Genomic DNA, 19,684 nt, shown 5'->3' on the forward strand with positions numbered 1-19,684 from the left:
TGTAGTCCTTGTACGGCTTCCGTGTCTAAGCGTTTTTTTCTCTGTGAGGAAAATGAATGAGCTTTTTAAAAACTGTCCTCTATCACATTCTGTAGTAAATAAATCTGTTCAGAACCCTGTACGTTTTATTCTGTGTACATTTATCTCCTAAACATCACTGGATCCTCTGAATTACGAGATCGTTAAAGAGCCGTAATGAGAAAAATTAGCTTTAATTTTTTCCTCTAAAAATTTGAGAAGTTAGCTTTAAGCTAATGCTACAGTGCAGCTGCAGAGATCGGCAGGGGGCTCTTTTCAGCGCAACACCAGCAAACTCTGGCCGTATATTTACAGCATATTTACACACAGCTGATCCAACTAATGAACTAACTGCCCTCATTGAGGAGAGCTGAGAGTGTTACAGCAGAAATCCACTAACCCAGCAGCACAGATACCTCTTTTCCACCAACAAAGTGCTGGTGCTGGAGCCGGTTCCGGTTCCTGCGAACCTTTTAAGAACCGGCCTGTGTTTCCCCTGCTTTAAGGAGTTACTCACTAAGTACATGATTGTACATTAGAGCTGTTTGGTGCTTCTGGCTCATTGTTTTAGTAGTTTTACATTAGGTATTTTATACTTTATGGCTCTTAAGTAAGCGGGATTAGCTCTGTGGTTCTGGAGTAACTCTGTCCTTCTAGTTTTTCTGCTGTATCACTCAGCGAGGGCAGGTAGTTAGTTGATTAGTTAGTTAATTAGTTGATTATTTGGGTCAGGTGTGCTCTAATAAACTAATGACCATAACTAAATAATAAACCCTGCAGGGAAGCGCTACTTCTGAACAGTAAAAGCTCACTTTCTCTTATTATCTGCATTTTAAAGCTCTAACACAGTCTACACTGCTCAACATCACCAGACTGATAAGAGTTTTCACCTGTTTAAATACTTTAATGATCCTCCGTGAAGAAGAAGAATAATCTAGAACGTGATCTGACCGAAGTTCACTGGTGTTGCGCAGAATCCAGCGATATTTGGGAGTAAATTGTACACAGAATAAAATGTACAGGTTCTGAACAAATGTATTTACCACAGAATGTGACAGAGGCCAGTTTTTGAAAAGCCCATTCACTTTTCTTATAGGTCTGAACCTTTTAGACACTGAATCCCAAATATGAGCATAAACAACATGGAGCCAACTACAAAATGATGACAAGCCTTCAGTGGTCTATTTGAACCCTTCTGACCCACTATTAATCATCTCCCCAATAAAGCGGTTGAAGCAATGCTAAAGATGTGTGAGTGGATCTATATCTATATGTAATAATAATAATAAATACAGAAACAAAGAAATACACTGATTATTAAAGTCTCAATAACTGAGTCGGCTTATTACATATATGTAATATTTTTGCTTTGCACAGTTTGATGAAAATAACATAAACAGATGTAAACAGTGCTGGAGAAAAAACACATCTCTCCTTTGTTGTTGATTTTGCTGCTTCTTTTTCTTTTTCTTCAAAAGAGAATGTGTGTAATGGTTATTAAACAGGATTATTATGATAATAATATAAATGATACATGTGAAACATATTCTGTGTAGCTGTTTTCTTGTGTTGTGTTTTTTTTTCTCTTTTTCCTGGTCTTCCTCTGCTTCTTTGCCTATCTCTTTCTAATAGGTGGATTGCAGTGCCATTCCAACTCGACCCTCATTGACCTCTGCTGTTCTGCCAATCAGAGAGCTCTGTTGGTCCAAATGGGGGTGGGACCACCTGTTTATAAGCTGTTCCAGGAAGTTGGCCGCTCTCTCTCTCTTTTTTTTTGACTCATTTGTGGTGCTGGGTGCTGTCCCCCTGTGTTCTCAATTTGCTTTGCCTACTTCTAGGCTAGATTGTTAAAATGGGATGCTTTAACCCATTTGTTCTGTTTTCTCCCCTCTTCTAGGAAGGGAGAACAGGTTAGATGTGCGCGCACCTACATTGTGCACACGTAGTTACCTGATTGTCTAAACACACCAGGTTAGAGGGCGGGTACCACCCCCTGTAGTTATATTAGCCTAGCCTAGAGTAGTAGTTAGTAATTTTTTTTTCTTTCCTCTTTAGTTAGTTTAGATTTTCTTAGTAAAGCTTAGTGTAGAATGTTTTATTATTTTCTTTTCTTTGGTACCGTCCATGTTCTCCTCTTCCCCCCCCCAGTCACCCCCCTTTTATATTACCATGTTTGTCTTTTGTAGTTTGATCCTGTGATTAAAGTACAAGTAAGAGTCTATGCTGTCCCTCTCTGGGTTGTTTGTCATGCACACCTCACAATTGTTACAGTACCCACACTTTTAATTCCTCTAGAGTATGTTTTCCAACAGTGGGATTGTAACAATAAAGTAGGAGGATTAGAAGGAAAAAAAGAAGTAGACCTATGCTGGAGGCTGAACAGGAGAATCTTCTCCTCTGTCAAAAACAGCGCTGAGCTCCAGAACACAAAGAACATCTTTATCAAGATCTGCAGGATCTTTCCTTTCCCCCGATACCTGATTCAAAAACAGCATTTCATCTTAAAAATATCAACTTTATAAGCACTCAAAACCAAATGTGTAGCGGGTTTTATATTGGGGGGATTTAATCCACCTTATAGATATGGAGGACCAAAAATGACATAAATAAATAAATAAATGTAAAAATAAATAAATATATAAATAAATGAATAAATAAATAAATGTTTAAATAAATATATAAATAAATATATAAATAAATGAACATATAAATGAATAAATAAGTTAATAAATACACGCATAAATAATTGTGTGGCTAAATAAATAAATTAAGTAAATTAATAAATTAATTTCTTATTTACTTAACTATTTTTTTTTATTTATTCATTTATATGTGCATTTATTTATTTCAACGTTTATTTATTCATACATTTAGTTCAACATTTCTTCATTTATTTATTTCTGTATTTTTGAATTTGAATGGTAATTAGGTGGGCTGTCCTATTCTCGCTCTAAAGCAGGATTGGTCAACTGGTGAATCAGACAGAAGTAATCGGTACTCTAGTACTCTAGCGTTACTTGACTTGTGATACCAGTGTTCAGTCAACAGTGGCTTCGAGTGGAAGGCCGCTGGCCGGCCAGCTTGAAAGAAGCAGTAGGTTTGTTCTGTTCATATTTCAGATTTATCTCAAATAAAAATGGTTTATCTTATTCATACACTTGTATTGTGTCTGGTGTATGTTACGTCCTAGACGTTTATTTTGGAATTTATTATTATTTTTGTAGATTGAGCAAGGTATTAAGTAGCTTTTGTTGTTTTTCTGTTGTCGTGCTGCTGCCCTCTGCTGCTCTTTCTGTGTATCTCTTGTTCTCTCTCTCTCAAGCTCTTAGGTCACATCTTGGTGGGAACGTGTCAGCTGATCACTGTGGCCATGTGACCCAAGAATACAAAAGGACCTGAAGTTCCATTGTGGGGTGGCCCATGGTGTCTCCACCATGCGGACCATGGCAGACATATTGACACTTGCTTTTGTTTAGCTTATGTTTCTGTCTTGGTTAAGCTATGTATATGATGCTTTATGTCACTGTACGGATGAGCTGCCATTTTGTTTTTACTTACATTTGTTTCTGTTTATGAACAGGGAGGTAGGTAAGCTGTTTGTCTTTCCTTTGAACTTTTGTTTTTGATGCACAGGTAAGATAGCTTTTGACTGGTTAGACATTTTTGTTTGTTATTTTGGCCTTGGCTCACCCTGAAGTTTTGTGACTTATATTTATATAAGTTTATATTTGTTTATGACTTTGATTATTATTATTATTATTATTATTATTATTAATATTAATATTTCTTTTTGAGCTGTAACATTATTTGTATTTTCTTGATCTGCCATGTATTTTGTTTAGCTTGACCCTCCAATCTAAAAACATAAAATACACTTTTCTTCTTTTGCATCTAAAACTTGTTGGTCCATTTATTTATGTTGCAACCCTTAGACCCCTAGGCTATACTTTATTATCTAGGGTCGTAACATAAATTGGGGGCTTGTCCTTTGCAGTTTCATTAGCTGTTTTCATTTTTGTGTGGTGGGGTACTTTGTGGCAGTAGCCATGTTTAACTTAGAGACCTTTACTTGTAATCCTACCCTGGAGCAATTTGATCAGTGTCGTAAGGCTGACTTAATATTAATTGCTGAGTTTTTTTATATTTTTGTGGGTCGACTTAAGACCAAAGCTGAAATAAAATCTGATTTGTATCGGCAGCTGGTGGATCGGAGTGTTTTACCAGAGAGGCCATGCTCAGTGACTGAGGGTGCAGGTGTTGCCACAGATGAGGCATCTATCGCAGCAACGGGGGAGGCCGAGGCTCCGGCAGTGTCTCGAAGCATAGAACCTGTAAATCCTCCTGTCTTTAATCCTGAGATCACAGTACGTCTAAAAGAGCTGGAGGTGGAACTGCAGCGGCAAAATGTGCGCGCTATAGAGATCGGAGCCCAAAAGTCCATTAAGCTGCGTGAGTTGGAGATAGAGGCCAAGCTTGCTGAGCAGCCTCTCCCTGCTCCTACTACCTCCACGCCCAGGAGTACTGGTGAGTCTCTGGATTTTCGTTCTGATTTTGATGTGAGCAGGCAAATCAGATTAGTTCCTCATTTTCGTGATTCTGAGGTAGACTCTTATTTTGAAGCATTTGAAAGGGTTGCTAACTCTTTGAGTTGGCCTAAGTCAGTTTGGCCTCTTTTGCTCCAGTGTAGATTAACTGGTAAGGCTTTAGATGTGTTTTCTGCTTTGCCAATAGAGAAAAGTTCAGAGTATGATTCTGGAAAAACTGCTGTACTCCAAGCCTACAAATTAGTACCAGAAGCTTATAGACAACATTTTCGTGCACATTTGAAAACAGCTAATCAAACATTTGTTGAATTTGCACGAGAGAAGGCAGCTTTATTTGATAAATGGTGTAAGGCTAGTAAAGTTACCACCTTTGAACAGCTTCGTGAATTAGTACTGCTTGAAGATTTTAAAGCTTGTGTATCTGAGAAATTAGCGGTTTATCTAAATGAGCAAAAACGCTCTTTGCTGTCTGATGCTGCTATTGCAGCTGATGAGTTTGTATTGACTCATAAAGCTGTTTTTCCTTCTGCATCTCGTGTTGATGCATGTCGTGTTGATGCATCTAGAAAATTAGATTTAGGACCTCGTAGAGATAGACAGACTAGTGGAAGCAAAATGGATTCTGTTTCTGCAAGCAGTTTTAAGCCTAGTGGGTCTGTTAAGGAAAATCGTGAATGTTTTTATTGTCACAAGCCTGGTCACCTAGCAGACTGTCGAGCTTTACAGAAAAAGCAAGGTTCCTTGGTACCCAAGGGAGTAGGGTTGATTCAGTCTGTTTCAGAATTACATGTGGCCAGTGAGGTTGATTTTAGACAGGACAAAGATGTGTTTGAGCCTTTTCGTTTACAAGGTTTCATTTCTAGCTGTGAGAGCATGGAGAATAAACAACCTGTAACTATTCTGCGTGATACAGGTGCTGCCCAATCATTGTTGCTCAGTGGTGTAATCCCTTTATCTTTAGACACCTATAGTGGAGCTGATAGGGTAGTTCAGGGTGTTGGGCTGAGCTATGTTAATGTTCCAATACATTCTGTATATCTAAAGTCTGACTTAGTTTCTGGGAAGGTTGATGTTGGGATATGTGATACATTGCCTATTCCAGGGGTAACGTTTATACTGGGGAATGACTTGGCAGGAGGGAAAGTGCTACCTGTTCCTGAGGTTGTGACTGATCCCATTTGTTCTGTTCAGCCACCAGCCAACCAGTATGAAACTAGTGAGAATCTCCCATTAACTTTTCCTGCATGTGTGGTTACACGTGCTCAGTCACGTAAACTCAAGGATGTTGTTGATCTTTCAGATTCCTTTTTGCATTCTGATTGCTTAAATGTTAGCCTTTCTGATAAGTCTTTTGGTAAGGTAGAGACTGTGTCTGATTTGTCCGGTGTGGGTAGCACTGTTCCAGATTTTGGTTTGTGTGCTACTCGAGAACAGCTTGCCATTGAACAGAAAAGTGACTCTTCTTTGGCTCAGTGTAGAAAGGCAGCAGAAGAGGTTAAAGCTGATGTTTCATCCTCTGCTTACTTTTGGGATGGAGAGATACTCATGCATAAATGGGTTCCTCCTAAACTATCTAAAACTGATTCTGAGTGGACCACTACTTACCAAATTGTTGTTCCTACTGCTTATCGCTCACAAGTATTAACTTTAGCTCATGATCATTGTTTATCTGGACACTTGGGGGTCACTAAAACGTACAAACGAATATTACAGCATTTTTTTTGGCCGGGTCTAAAAAGTGATGTAACTGCTCACTGTCGCACTTGTCATACTTGTCAGCTTACTGGTGTGGGGGAAAATCAACATTTACTTCATGTACACTGATTGTTCCTGATTCACTTCATGTATTCAAAATCAATTATTCCTGTTAATCATTAAATCAGTATTATTACTCCCTGTAACAGAGTTACACTATATTCTTGTATTTTATCGTTGAGTGTTATGTGCTGATAAGGCTAAAGAAAACCCAGGTTTGCCTGGAGACAAGCTTGTCATAGCAAATGGAGTTTTCTGATTTATGAATTATTCTCTCCTAAAAAGCTTATCATCTGTTATACGTGCGGTTTCTGTTCCTCTTTTTAAGAGAACAAGACGTCCAGTGTTTTTTCAGCATCTTTTCTCTGGTTTGGTCCATATATGGTAGTGATTGGTTCCAAAAACAAGTCATGGGAACATTACCTCATGTATGCAGGGGGGACTGTATAAAAATGCCCAGTCGACACAGAAAAGGGAGGTCCGATTTTTTCCTGACTACTTTCATCCTCATTGCCTTGCTTGCTGTATTTTTCTTTTGCAACTTCAAAATAAAAGACTTCTCTTTTGGCATCCCGGGTCTTTTTGACTGTCATTTGTCGATTTCCACGACAAATCTTGGCGTCCCTGGGTGGGCTGCTCGTGCGCCGGGACCTCGAGACTTCAGAAGAAAAGCGGAGGACGCTCTTGGGTTATAAAGAAAAACTCAACCTTAGAACCTCGACTGTTTTAGAGGAAAAAGGCGTTTTCTCTGGGAGTCGAGGGGTGTCCGGGGCCGCTGCAGCCGCACCACGTGTGAGTATATTTTTGTTATCTCTCCTTGTCTGGTCTGAGCTCCCTGGCACATAGGGTGAGTTAGTTGAAGAGGTTAGAGGAAAAAAAAAAACAGAGAACGAGTTCCTGGTGCCGGATAACCCGCCTTTGTATGACGATATTTAAAGGTTAAAGATTTTTCCCTGGTTTTTCGAGAAAACGGAGGGCACAGTTTGACGGGGCTGTGAGCAAATAGGAATGCGATTGGATCGCAGACCTGTTTGTAAGTAAGAGGATCGATCCCTCATCTGTGTGTTCGGTACGGGGAGCTTGAGCCAGAGGGGAAACTTTGTTAAAAATACATTTTCTAAGGGAAATGAACGGGGATGCTGAAAGACAAGTGTCTTATAAATTTTTTTTGCTTGTGAGGGAAAATCAACATTTACTTCATGTATTCATAATCAAATTACACTGATTATTCATTCAATCAGTATTATTACTCCCTGAGTTATGAATTATTCTTGACTTTTGCTTATACGTGCGTTTTCGGTTCCTCTTTTCAAGAGAACATCTGTTCAGCATCCTTCCTCCTCTGTGTCCCAATCTTTGGTTCCAAAACAAGTCATGGGGAGATTACCTCATACATGCACGGTGGCATGTATAAAAATGCCGGTCAAGACAGACTTGGGGCTTTCCGATCTTTCTGACTACTCCATCTGTATCGCCTGCTTGCTCTATTTTTCCTTTTTGCAACTTCAAAATAAAAACCTTCTCTTTTTGGCATCCCGGGTCTCGACTGTCATTTGTCGATTTCCACGACAAATTCTGGCGTCCCTGGGTGGGCTGCTCGTGCGCCGGGACCTCGAGACTCCAGAAGAAAAGCGGAGGACGCTCTTGGGTTAAAAAAGAAACCCGACCTTAGAACCTCAACTGTTTTTAGAGGAAAAGGCGTTTTCTCTGGGGGTCGAGAGGTGTCCGGGGCCGCTGCAGCCGCACCACGTGTGAGTATATTTTTGTTATCTTTCCTTGTCTGGTTTTGGGGCTCCCTGGCACATGAGATGAGTTAGTTCTGAAGAGGTTAGAGGCAGTAACCCAGGAACATGTGATTCTTTGGTGCTTTGTGGTTGCCTCAATCCGGGATTGGGGCATAACCCAGAGAACGAGTTCCTGGTGCCGGATAACCCGCCTTTGTATGACGATATTTAAAGGTTAAAGATTTTTTTCCCTGGTTTTTCGAGAAAACGGAGGGCACAGTTTGACGGGGCTGTGAGCAAATAGGAATGCGATTGGATCGCAGACCTGTTTGTAAGTAAGAGGATCGATCCGCTCATCTGTGTGTTTTGGTACGGGGAGCTTGAGCCAGAGGGGAAACTTTGTTAAAAATACTTTTTCTAAGGGAAATGAACGGGGATGCTGAAAGACAAGTGTCTTATAAATTTTTTTTTGCCATCTAATTTTTTTTTGGCTTTGCTCCGCACCGCTTCCTTTTTTCACTTCTAAATTTTTCTGTCTGGTGTTTATCCACCAAAATATGAGAGGGTTCCTCTCGTCTTTTCCTGTTTAGAGTTAGTGAAACAGAAGTGTGTGCGACAGTGCGACTCACAGAGAGAAAAAGAAAAGGATCTACGAGTGTCTGTTACAGGGATTAAAAGTGTACCTGTGAGTGTGAAAGTGTGCGTGTCCAGTTTTCCTGTGAGAGAAACAGAAAATGTGTATCTTGTGTGGCGGAGAGAAAGAATGTGTGTGTGGCAGTGAGTGAGAAAGTGTGTGACAGCAAATTAAAGAGTGTGTGTAAGACAGAGTGCGTGAAACAGAAGTGTGTGTGTATGTGTTGGAGTGTGTGTGAAACTGTGTGTGAGCGGGGCTCCTGTGAGCGGTGTGATTGGTTGAGTGTACGAAGTCGTGAGTGACAACAAAATAGGAATGGATGAGTCCCACTGCAGGGGAGGAGTCCAAGGTGAAGTAGGTGGAGTTGGTTCAGCCTATTGGTTTTAGACTGAGAGGTTGGTTTGATTTGTGAATTAACGCTTGTGAGATATCATAGAAAATAGAACATCAGTTCAGTAGGGAAATAGAGTAATACACAGTGAAAATGGGGGACAGAGGTGAACAGGGGGAAAAGGCTTTTGTACGGGTAGATATATATATATATAGAAGAAGATATATAAGGCTATAAAAAACCTAACTATACTAGATAAGGATCTATCTGTAAACGGAGCAGTGCAGTAGATGTTACTAATGGTCATAAATAATTAGATAATTAACAGAGTAAAGTGCGATGACATCTATTACAAAGGTAACTGATGTGACATAGAAATATTATATAATATAAATATGCATACGTTATAAGACAGTTCTTATAAGACAGTTCTAAAAAGAGAATGTGAAAATGTGAACACCCAATCATGAGTAAAGTATACTTTAATGTAAGCGAGGTTGAGGAACTGTTAATATAAATAATTAAAGTTGTTCAGTCCAAGTGGTGTGTGAATGGATAGATAATTAGATAATTTAGAGAATTTAATAATGGGGTTGGTTAGCAAAAAAGATGAGAAAAGGGGCAGTCAGAATTGAGGAAAATAATTAGCTTAATTTTGGGTATTGGACTATATCTTGGGGCCCTAACCTAACAGGGACATATGTCTAACTCTATATTCTATAAGCAAATCTAATAATGAAAATAATGAAGGTGTGTGGCTGTGTCGGAATCGTTTCCTATTGCAGAAATACTAAGCAGTTTGGATTGGCCATTTTTGCAATACTTTGTAAAAACTGAGCAGTACATTTTTTCCCCATATAGTTCACTATTAATTGTATTATATTATAATAATATTGTACAGAAGATATATGCTTATATATTCCAAAATATACTATGCAATGCAGTACTGTTGTGTCAGATGTCCTCAGAGCAGGACAAATAAACATGGTTTCTTGTTTGATTCTTAAATAATCCGTTCAATAAATAGAAAAATGCTACATAGTGAATGAGTTAATGAGCGAGCCATTCCAAACACAGCTTTTTCTATCAGGTGATTTAGTCAATTATCTTACTATTCGTTTCTTATTCAGACTGATCTCAGTTCAGTCCTAGCTGAATGAGACTTATATAAGACAGATTTAATATCTAATTTCTCTATGATCTCATGTCTCTCAGTCTATGCTGATATTTTGATTCTCTTAAGAGCATGCGTACGTCTCAGATAACAATGAGGAAAGACCTTATTTATTTGAAAAGGAAACTCAGTATTGGATGTAATACAAGCATTAGTGAATTGGGTCTTTCTCATTTTAAATAAGGGGAAATAAAATGTGTTTAAAATACAGCTCTCTGTTTTGCTTCACGGTATTAAATTAGACTAGAAAGAGATCTGGAAAACAGCATAAATTTAGTTTTCATGCTTATACAATGCCACCTATAAAACAAATGCATAATTTTCTGGCTGTAGCATGAACAAAATCAGCTAAGCAATATAAAATTGTTTCATCTGCATAATGGTAAAGTTTGCAATCTGAGAAGCAGAGCCAGCACTATAATTTATGTATATATTAAATAAAACTGGACCAAAATTTAACCTTGTGGTACACCTTTAAGGTACAGATGCCAAATCTGAATAATTATTCATTGACATGCACTCTTTTGTGTCTATTCCAGAGCAGTGGCATCAAAGCAAATAATTTAAGCTAGATTAAGTGGGAGATAAAAGGTGATAATGATGGTAATAAATAAAATATGTATACAATAATAACAAATAATAAACTATGGGTACTTAGTGCCTTGCACAGGCTTTCACGGTGAACACCAGAGTGTGAGTTTATGACAGTGTGACATACCTGGGTTGGCGTTCCCTAACTGTACCCTGCAGGAACACTACAGCACTGAATGTTGATAAAACAGTGCTGCTACGCTGTGTGTGGTTCAGTGTGATAGGCTGGTTGGCCAAAGACGGGTAAGATCCCAACGTACTACACAGGGACAACCTAAGACAGGCACAGTCTCGATCTGACCACCACATGCAGTTTAACAGACCACGGAGACATATCTCTGAAGAGTTAGAGGGGGGGAGGCGCAGCCCAGGGCGAGAGTGAGTGGATGAATGAAGTGATGGGGTGTGTGTCAGTGGAGGCCTGGGCAGGGTAGACCAGCCCAGTGGACAGTCAGAGGGTAAAGCAATTTTGTGTTAAGTTCTCTGAAACAGAAATTCTGTTTCAGAAAAAGGGGGAGATGTGAATAGATCACAATTATTACCACCATTATTTGCCAGACTATTGTTTTATACTTTTTTATATTTTTAAACCTATTAACTTTTTATTTGTTATCCCTCACCACTATTACTAAAAATTTTTGACCAATCATTATTTTATACATATAGAGCATTGTTCAACTTTTACTTTATTTATGTATCTATTTATTTTTAACTTTTGGTTTTAAAACAACCACTATGCAGATGAGCACTGATTTAAAAAAGGAACAGTCTTAACTTTAAGACACACTCAATCCTAATTTAAAAATAAGAAATAAGAAACTTAGAAATCACAAAATTAAACTTTCACTATTCAACATGTGAGCCACTTTTTGAGCAAGGGAAACAGTAAGTGAGATTTGACAAATTGTTTAAGGAAGTTGCATTACCATTGTGAAGAGCAGTCTGCGGTGCATTGTATATGCATAAATAAAGATATACAGATTCTGTTTGGTCATATTTATCAGTAAATGTAAAGCTTTGTTCGGATTTACTTGCTATAATAACGTGGACAAAGCAAAGCATAACATTTGTGTTTATTAATATTGATAATATTATTGTCTGTAATGGAAAGATTGATACAGAGAAAAATAATCACGTCCCACTTATCCCAATTCTTAAAGCACTTCTATTCAAATCTAGAAATCAAGGCTTTATAAAAATCTTGGGAACCGAATAAAGTCAGAAATATAATTACTTAATAAATAGCACACCGCAGAAAATTAAAGTGGCAGGTAAAATAATATAGCCACAAGCGGTGATTCTAAAGTCCAAGCAAAAGTAACCCAAGAAAGCCCAGTACATCAATATGGAACCATTCCTGAGACAACACATTATGTGTAGTTTGTGCAGAATTTAAAACTTGGGGCCCTGATATTCTATCAATCAGTGTGGATATGGAGGGGAAAATAGAGCAGCTGATCATTACGAGCTATATATAAAAAACATGATTTAGATGTATTTCCAAGTGTTTGTTTCTTATCTATTATCTATATAGTATTATCAATACAATATAAGAAGATATGCAGGAAGCATTCAGTGGTAAGTTTAACAGCAGGTGCGTTTAAAGCAGCAGTTTTGTGCTGTGAAGCAGTAAAATATGGTCTGTACAATGATGCTGCAGAGTTGAGGTGTGTGATCTTGAGCTTGGTTAGTGTTTGTGAGAGTGGAAGTGTATGAGCGTGTGTGCATGCACGAGAAATAGTGTGTGTCTAGTGGTAAACTGGGTGGTGAACATTAGTAGTGTTTGTAAGAGCTAATTTTGGATATAACAGAGCCACAGGGAAGCAGTTACACTAAAAGGGAAAGGGATGTGAACAAAAGTAAGGTAAAAGCCAGTAATTAATGGTGATGATAATTAAATGTTGCAATTTAAAATCGAAAATTCCTAAAAGTTAGGGATTTAAAGAAATGACTAAATGCTACGGATTTAAAGCACTTTTGACAGTAAAGATCATGATTGAGTATTAACTGAAAATCAGGACAACTGAAGAAGGTAAGAAAACAAAATTGGGCTTAAATCTGTGCACAGACAAAATTTAAATATGAAATAATTAACTTCCAAGGGGAAATTAGAGCTCAAGTTAAGTGTGATAAATGTATTTTAACCATGTATTTTAACTTGCAGGAAGGAGACACGGAGGACGCCTTAAAAAACTTCCAAAATGAATAGTGAACCTTAAACATGATTATAACGAATACAAAAGTTTCGTTTCAGATCTGTTTACACAGGGGGAGAAGGAGAACGTGGTGCAAAGGTGGACCAGTCCAGACACAAAGTCAGGGCTCCTCCGCCACTACGCACGAAAGGGGAACGAGCATGGCTGGATTGAGCCTTTCCAGGTGACTGAGAGAACAACGTACGCAGATCACCTGATAGGCGAGGGTTCGACGGCTGTGCAGCAACAGAGATCGCTCACAGAGCAGCAGGAGGAGACGAGACAGCTGAGAAGTCTGACCCTGCAGCAGCAGCAGGAAGGAGGGGCAGCAGAGCCCCCGCAGCACGGGCCTGGCCTGGCCACAGCAGAGATAAGAGTTTCTCAGAGCGCAGCAGCAGCAGCACACAGCCTGGCTGTGACCGAGGAGAGGAAGTGAGGGAGTAACTCATTCAACAACGTTTCGATTGCGTCAAAATACACTACATACAGAGACTCTTAAACACATCTCATTAAAGAACACACATAGTCTTATCACACACCAACTCATACTTTTCATTTACTGATATTGCAGACATCAAGAGCCAGAATAAAGCTCTTCGTACGTGGGGCTGAGGTAGTCTACCTTCAGAATCCTGAAGCTAGAAGAAAGAAGAAGAGAACTACACGCATTGCAACTTTAACATTTACACATATAAGGTTATAAACTGTGATTTGCTAAATTAGGGGGGGAACACATTATTTTTTCTTTACAGGTTGTCCTGAACATTGCTTTCCTTTACAGGTTGCATTGGACTCTTGAAAAAACGAAATTGTAAAAAAAATATATATATATACACTCTGTAACCTTAACACTTACACATATAGGGCTATACATAACAAGTTTACTAAATAGTGGGAAACTTAGAGGGAAAACACGTTTATGGTTTAATAATGGCTTGGTACGGAAAAAAAGGGTGGAACAGGTCAAAGTATGGACACCATAACGAACCAGCACTCCCTCCAGTTATTCCAATATGGCTCCAGATAATAATAACCATTACTCTAATGGGTATAATGATAATAAAGACTGTACACCACCATGTATTTTACCTATATTGGAGTGTGAGGAAGAGCTGGAGGAAATGCTGTACACCAACCAGTCTTGGGGATGACTTTAAGGTAATGATGTCACTTCCTCCGTTGATAGAGTTCGAATTATTAGCCGACTGGGGCAGAGGGGCTGTGGGAGAATTTTTCCTGTCAAAATTGGTTGGTAGGCTGCCGGAACAGGTTTTCGCTCCCACCATTAGCAAAATGTTCACACATATGTTTATCACGTGTTGAACATATGTAAATACATATTTGGAGGAATTACGATGTGTTGACGTATCTGGTTGATACGTCAAAAGCGGGAATTAAAGAGTAACTGTTTATTATACGTTGAGTTTATTGACAAATATCTTTCAGTTATGATTACTTATCTTAGTATCTGTAATGACATAATCATTGTGTGAAACCTTGTATTCAATATGCATAACCAATACTCACATTGTATTTGATCATCTTTATTACTCACAGTGTATTTTACACGCAATTATATAGAAGATTAACCAATAATCACAATATACTCTTTACATATATAGTAAAACACTGTTTGATCAAGCATGTGATTAACACCAGCCTTATTATGACAAATTAACCCACATGATACATAAGGCGTATATTAACACATAGGATCTATTATATGGCGGACTAACCACGCGCTGCTAACACAGTAACATATGACATATAGAACCCATTGTGGGGCACATACAGCTTACGCCTGAAGCATTTAGTTTACTGCAGGTTTCTGACTAACCATCAATCATCAGCTAGTGCACTCTGTATGAACTAAAATTGATACAAAGGAGGCTTCAGGACGAACAGTGTGGCCTTTCACTCTGTGTGTGCGTTGTTTTTCATCTCCCAAAGCGGGATGAGAGCATGCACATAGGGAGGACGACACTGTGTAATTATTAAAACAATATCACACTGTTTCGACCGGACTCAGTCCAGTCCTGAAAACAATGCCACACTGTCCGACTGGATACAGTCAAGGCCAAACACTGGTGCTCTGATCAGACCTGTGGACTCTAACACGTGAGAATGTGCCTACTAACATGAGATGATTTTAACAACACCTCATCAACAGGCTTTACGTCATATGGGGTATAAAACATGGAGTCAGATCAGAGGGGGGTCAGAACTTATGCTGGGACAGCTTTTAGACGGTCTTTCATGTGTTGGTTCTCCTGAATATTCAGTACTTTGTAATAAATACTTGGTTTGCTTTCAACTTCACTCCACCTGTCTGACTCTCTCTATCAAACGAACACGCAGGGGAGTTGTACCCCGGACGAGAGGTGGGGGTAGCCCACCTTTCATTTTCTTTTCTACAACATTATTTTTTTTTTTAAACTGTGTATATTTTATTATTCTATGTATTTATCTCTTTGTTTTATTGCTCTACATTTTAGCCTGTTTGCATATTCTTTTATTTTGAATTATTTTATTTTTTCTTAATTAAATCTTACATGTTTGCTTGTTTTTATAATTTAAACTTAAGTCTCAATCCCTTTAACTCTATGTAGGCTCGGCTACATTGAAAATGAGGGTTACCCTCAATGTATTTACCGAAAATAAAGGTTGGTTGATTGATTGATTGATTACTGGCTAAAATAATGTTCATTATTATATATGTGAACAAACATACAAATAAACACAGTAGACGATATCACGATTTTTAAAAATTATTGAGGTCATGTTCATTTATTGTACGATAAATCGATATTGCACTTATTGTGACAGGCCTACTCATTACATTTCTTAAAGACAACCAAGGATGTGCAACAAATTCATATCACATCAGTTACTGATGGCACTTCTCATCTTTTACAACTGATAACCTTTTTTATTTTTTTTTAGACCACAATAATTTGTTCTGGAGGAAACAGGAGAGTTGAGGTGCACATTGAATTCTGCCGTGATTTGGGCAGCCGTGGTTTTATGTTTTTTGGATACAATCCAGGTTAGCACCCGAATAACCCTTTCAGACAGCTTCCTCTTGTGTCAACAATTAATTAATGCAGACATTACCCTGGATACCGTGGCTCTTGATGCATCACAAAGACTTGCTGTCTTGGTCACAGATGCTCCAGTAAGACGTGCACCAACAATTTGTCCTCTTTTGAACTCTGGTATGTCACCCATAATTTTGTGTGCATTGCAATAATTTGTGCAAAACTGTTCTCTTACCCTGCTAATTGAACCTTCACACTCTGCTCTTACTGGTGCAATGTGCAATTAATGAAGATTGAACACCAGGCTGCTCCAATTTAGCAATAAAACTTCCCACACTAAAATGACAGTTGTTTCAGTTTCATTGCCCAACCCCTGTACACACCCTTTATATATAAACCAATACTATACAATCATTTTCTCATCTCTTTCTTTTAGCCAAAGAACCATAGGGGATTCAGTGGAGCCTGAAACAATACAGCACCCTGCACTCTGAGTCTGCACTCTGATTTTTTTTTGTTCGCAATTCTGTATTTTAATAAATCAGGCATTTCACTTTCCATTGGTGTGTTTATTGTGAAAAGTGCAAATGCAGTGTTTGATGATTGCCTCACATATTTTTTTGCTGTTGTAATCTTTAGTGAGAGGAAGACTGCTCCTGCTGAGTTGAGACAACCATTTTTTTCTCCTCTCAGTACCAGTAGGGAAACCGTACATTTTTGCTCCTTTTTGATCCCCATGCAGCACAGCAAACCATGGTGGACACTACACAAACAACATGGAAAAAATTCCTTAACACACTATTCCTGTTTGAGATTTTTTTTTATCTTTATTTAATTAATTAATAGTGGTAAAGTGTGTATTAAAAAGACAAGATAAATACAGTTTATGCTATATATATATTGTGGCGTGCATTTTCCACAGTGGTGGAGAATGGGGCGGGGCCCAGTGACCTGGTTGGAAGGAAGCCGCGGAGTGGAGCACGACACGGGGCTGTGGTGAACTCAAAGCGTGCCTTTGTTTGGCCGCCCGAAGCCACACCTCAGTTTCGTTTTGCCTTTTTTTTTCTCTAAAAAAAAAAAAAATGCCTCGCGGGAGGAAAAAGGGGAGGCCCGCCCCCGGCTACTCACCGCCTCTCTGGTGTGACGCCGGGGAATCCCCCTTCGCCGCCCTACTGCTCGAGCCAGAGCCCGCCCCCAGCTTCTCTCCACCACCCTGCAGCGGTGACGCTGGGGATTTCTCCTTCTCCTCTCTCCTGCCGGAGTGCCGCCGATGCGCGAGGCTGGGGGACGGAGGCTGGGAGGTGGGCTACCATCTCCACGGGTCTCTCTCTGGAGGGGGGGGCCCAAGCGAACGAACTGCATCCCCCGCTCTCCTCACCCCGCCTCTCTTCGTTCGCTCCAGTCACCAGGTCACGCCTCACCTTCGACCCTGGTGGCTGGAAGCTTAGGGGGAGGGACTGTGGCGTGAGGAGGCGGGGGAATTGTGGGTCCGCCCCACGCCGGAGCGCACAGCCCAATGTGTCCCAGCTGGACAGGTATAAAACTCAGCCTCAGCTCACTGAACGAGAACTTGGGAGAGCTCACTGGGGAGCTGAGGGCTGAGGCTGCGCGGACGCTAAAACAAGAAAAACTAAGTAATTCGACAGACTCTAGAGCCCCATTGGGCGAGCTATGTTTATTTAAGTTCATTCTGGGTGTGGTGGAGGGCATTTTTGAAAATAAAGGTACATTTTGAGTTTCATTTACTCCCCGTGTCTGTGTTCTCTGTGTGCTTCCTCCTTCTGGGTCACTGTGGTCACGGCCCTTACCCCAGGGGCCTACCACAATATAAACATATACAATTCTCCTTCTGGTTTATCTGAAACTGCGAAAATTTACATTAGTCATTTAGATTACTTAATTATTAAGATTATTATTTAGATTACAGAAATCACCATGAATTAAATATATGTTAATGTTAAAATGTTTGGTACACGAAAATCGCAGTTCTGTCGCTGTGTTTACGCGCTCAAATGGCCCGCAAAGAGTTTCCTGGAACTATCTGAAGGCTCCGTGAACCACGTGACCATCAAGCATTTTGAACTTCCGTTGTCGCAACTCTCTCTCTCTATGGCTCTGCAGCCTGTGACCGTGAGGCAGCCCTCAGGGGCGGGTTTATTTAAATGAGTAGGCTGTCTCTCCACAGTCTTTCTCCCTCCTCTGGTCTCTACTGCGCAGACTTGGGTTTCAGGATCGCCAAAATGGCGGAAGATTTTGTTTTCATTTTCATCGAATGAATGGGAACGGCGACACGGTGTCCATCTTTTTTTACAGTCTCTGGCTTGGACTATCCGGTGTACATCTGTGATGGTAATCTTCGGAAGGTCTTGGAGGCACCTCGTGTAAAACACAGCCATCTTCGCTTTTACGCGTCTATCCTGTGTACCGGAGCGGAACTATACACACGCACCCTCAAAAAAACTAGTAACATGTCATCCCGTGCAACTAGTGAATATTTAAGCTAGCTAGGTTAGCTCATTTTAACTACTTTATTTCAGGTTGGTATGATTTAGCTAGGTTAGCTAATGTAATCTACTTTATTACAGTGTGGAATGATTTAGCTAGGTTAGCTAACATTAACTACTTTATTTCAGGGTGGAATATTTAAACTAGCTAGGTTAGCTAACTATAACTACTTTATTTCAGTGTGGAATAGTTTAGCTAGCTAGATTAAGTTGTGGAATGTTAGCTAAGCTAGTTAGGTTAGCTAATGTCAACTCCTTTATTTCAGCGTAGAATGATTTAGCTAGGTTAGCTAATGTTAACTACTTTATTTCAGTGTGGAATGTTCTAGCTAGCTACTTTAGGTAATTTTAACTACTTTATTTCAGTGTGGAATGATTTAGCTAGGTTAGCTAATTTTAACTACTTTATTTAAGTGTGGAATGTTTTAGTTGGCTAGGTTAGCTAATGTTAACTACTTCATTTTAGTGTGGAATGTTTTAGCTTGCTACTTCAGGTAATTTTAACTACTTTATTTCAGTGTGGGATGTTTTAGTTAGCTGGGTTAGCTAATGTTAACTACTTTATTTCATAGTGGAATGTTTTAGCTAGCTAGATTTGCTAATGTTAACTACTATATTTCAGTGTGGAATGTTTTAGCTAGCTAGATAGCTAAAGGTTGCTAAAAGCCCAGAGCTAATGATAGACAGCTAGATAGTCAGCTAGCTACCTCATATTAGAAGTGTTCAAGGCAGGACGTAGTTATCATTTTGTAGAAAAAGCTTTTTGGCCCGCGCACACACACACACAGCTGCTACTTTCACCCAAGCCTACCTTGCTTTGTACAGAGAGCAATGCAAGCCTTCTGAGCTAGGCTAACTTAGCTAGCGTTAGGTTAGCTGGATAGATCTGGATAGATCAGCCTACATTAGATCACAAATGGCAGCTAAATAAATATGGTTTTGATAACTGTATAAACAGAAAACCTTACCTTATGGTCTTTAATTTGCTTTAATCTGCCATGACTCCAAAAGTTCATAACCCCCCCTTCCATGATGAAAGGATGGAGGATTGCAGAGCATGTGCACAGCACAACATAGCAGTCTGTAAAGTCAGGTACAGCCCAGTGAACGTACTAAGTGGTAAACACAACATACTAAGTGGTGAGCACCACATATTAAGTGTATGTGGTGCTCAAA

At 39.4% G+C, this 19,684-nt stretch overlaps 3 protein-coding genes across 3 annotated transcripts in view; all 3 read right to left on the minus strand.

Annotated features, from left to right (window-relative positions):
* LOC125780501 (zinc finger protein 239-like) overlaps positions 1 to 19,684 on the minus strand; it is a 1,096,042-nt gene that overhangs the window by 164,588 nt on the left and 911,770 nt on the right. The gene's annotated exons all lie outside the window — the stretch shown is intronic.
* The window catches only part of LOC125801162 (zinc finger protein 585A-like), a 270,147-nt gene that overhangs the window by 164,588 nt on the left and 85,875 nt on the right, over positions 1 to 19,684 (minus strand). The gene's annotated exons all lie outside the window — the stretch shown is intronic.
* Positions 1 to 19,684, minus strand: part of LOC125801414 (zinc finger protein 271-like) — a 233,679-nt gene that overhangs the window by 149,490 nt on the left and 64,505 nt on the right. The window lies entirely within an intron of this gene.

This window comes from Astyanax mexicanus, chromosome 4, assembly GCF_023375975.1.
Source record: "Astyanax mexicanus isolate ESR-SI-001 chromosome 4, AstMex3_surface, whole genome shotgun sequence".
Lineage (NCBI taxonomy): Eukaryota > Metazoa > Chordata > Actinopteri > Characiformes > Acestrorhamphidae > Astyanax > Astyanax mexicanus.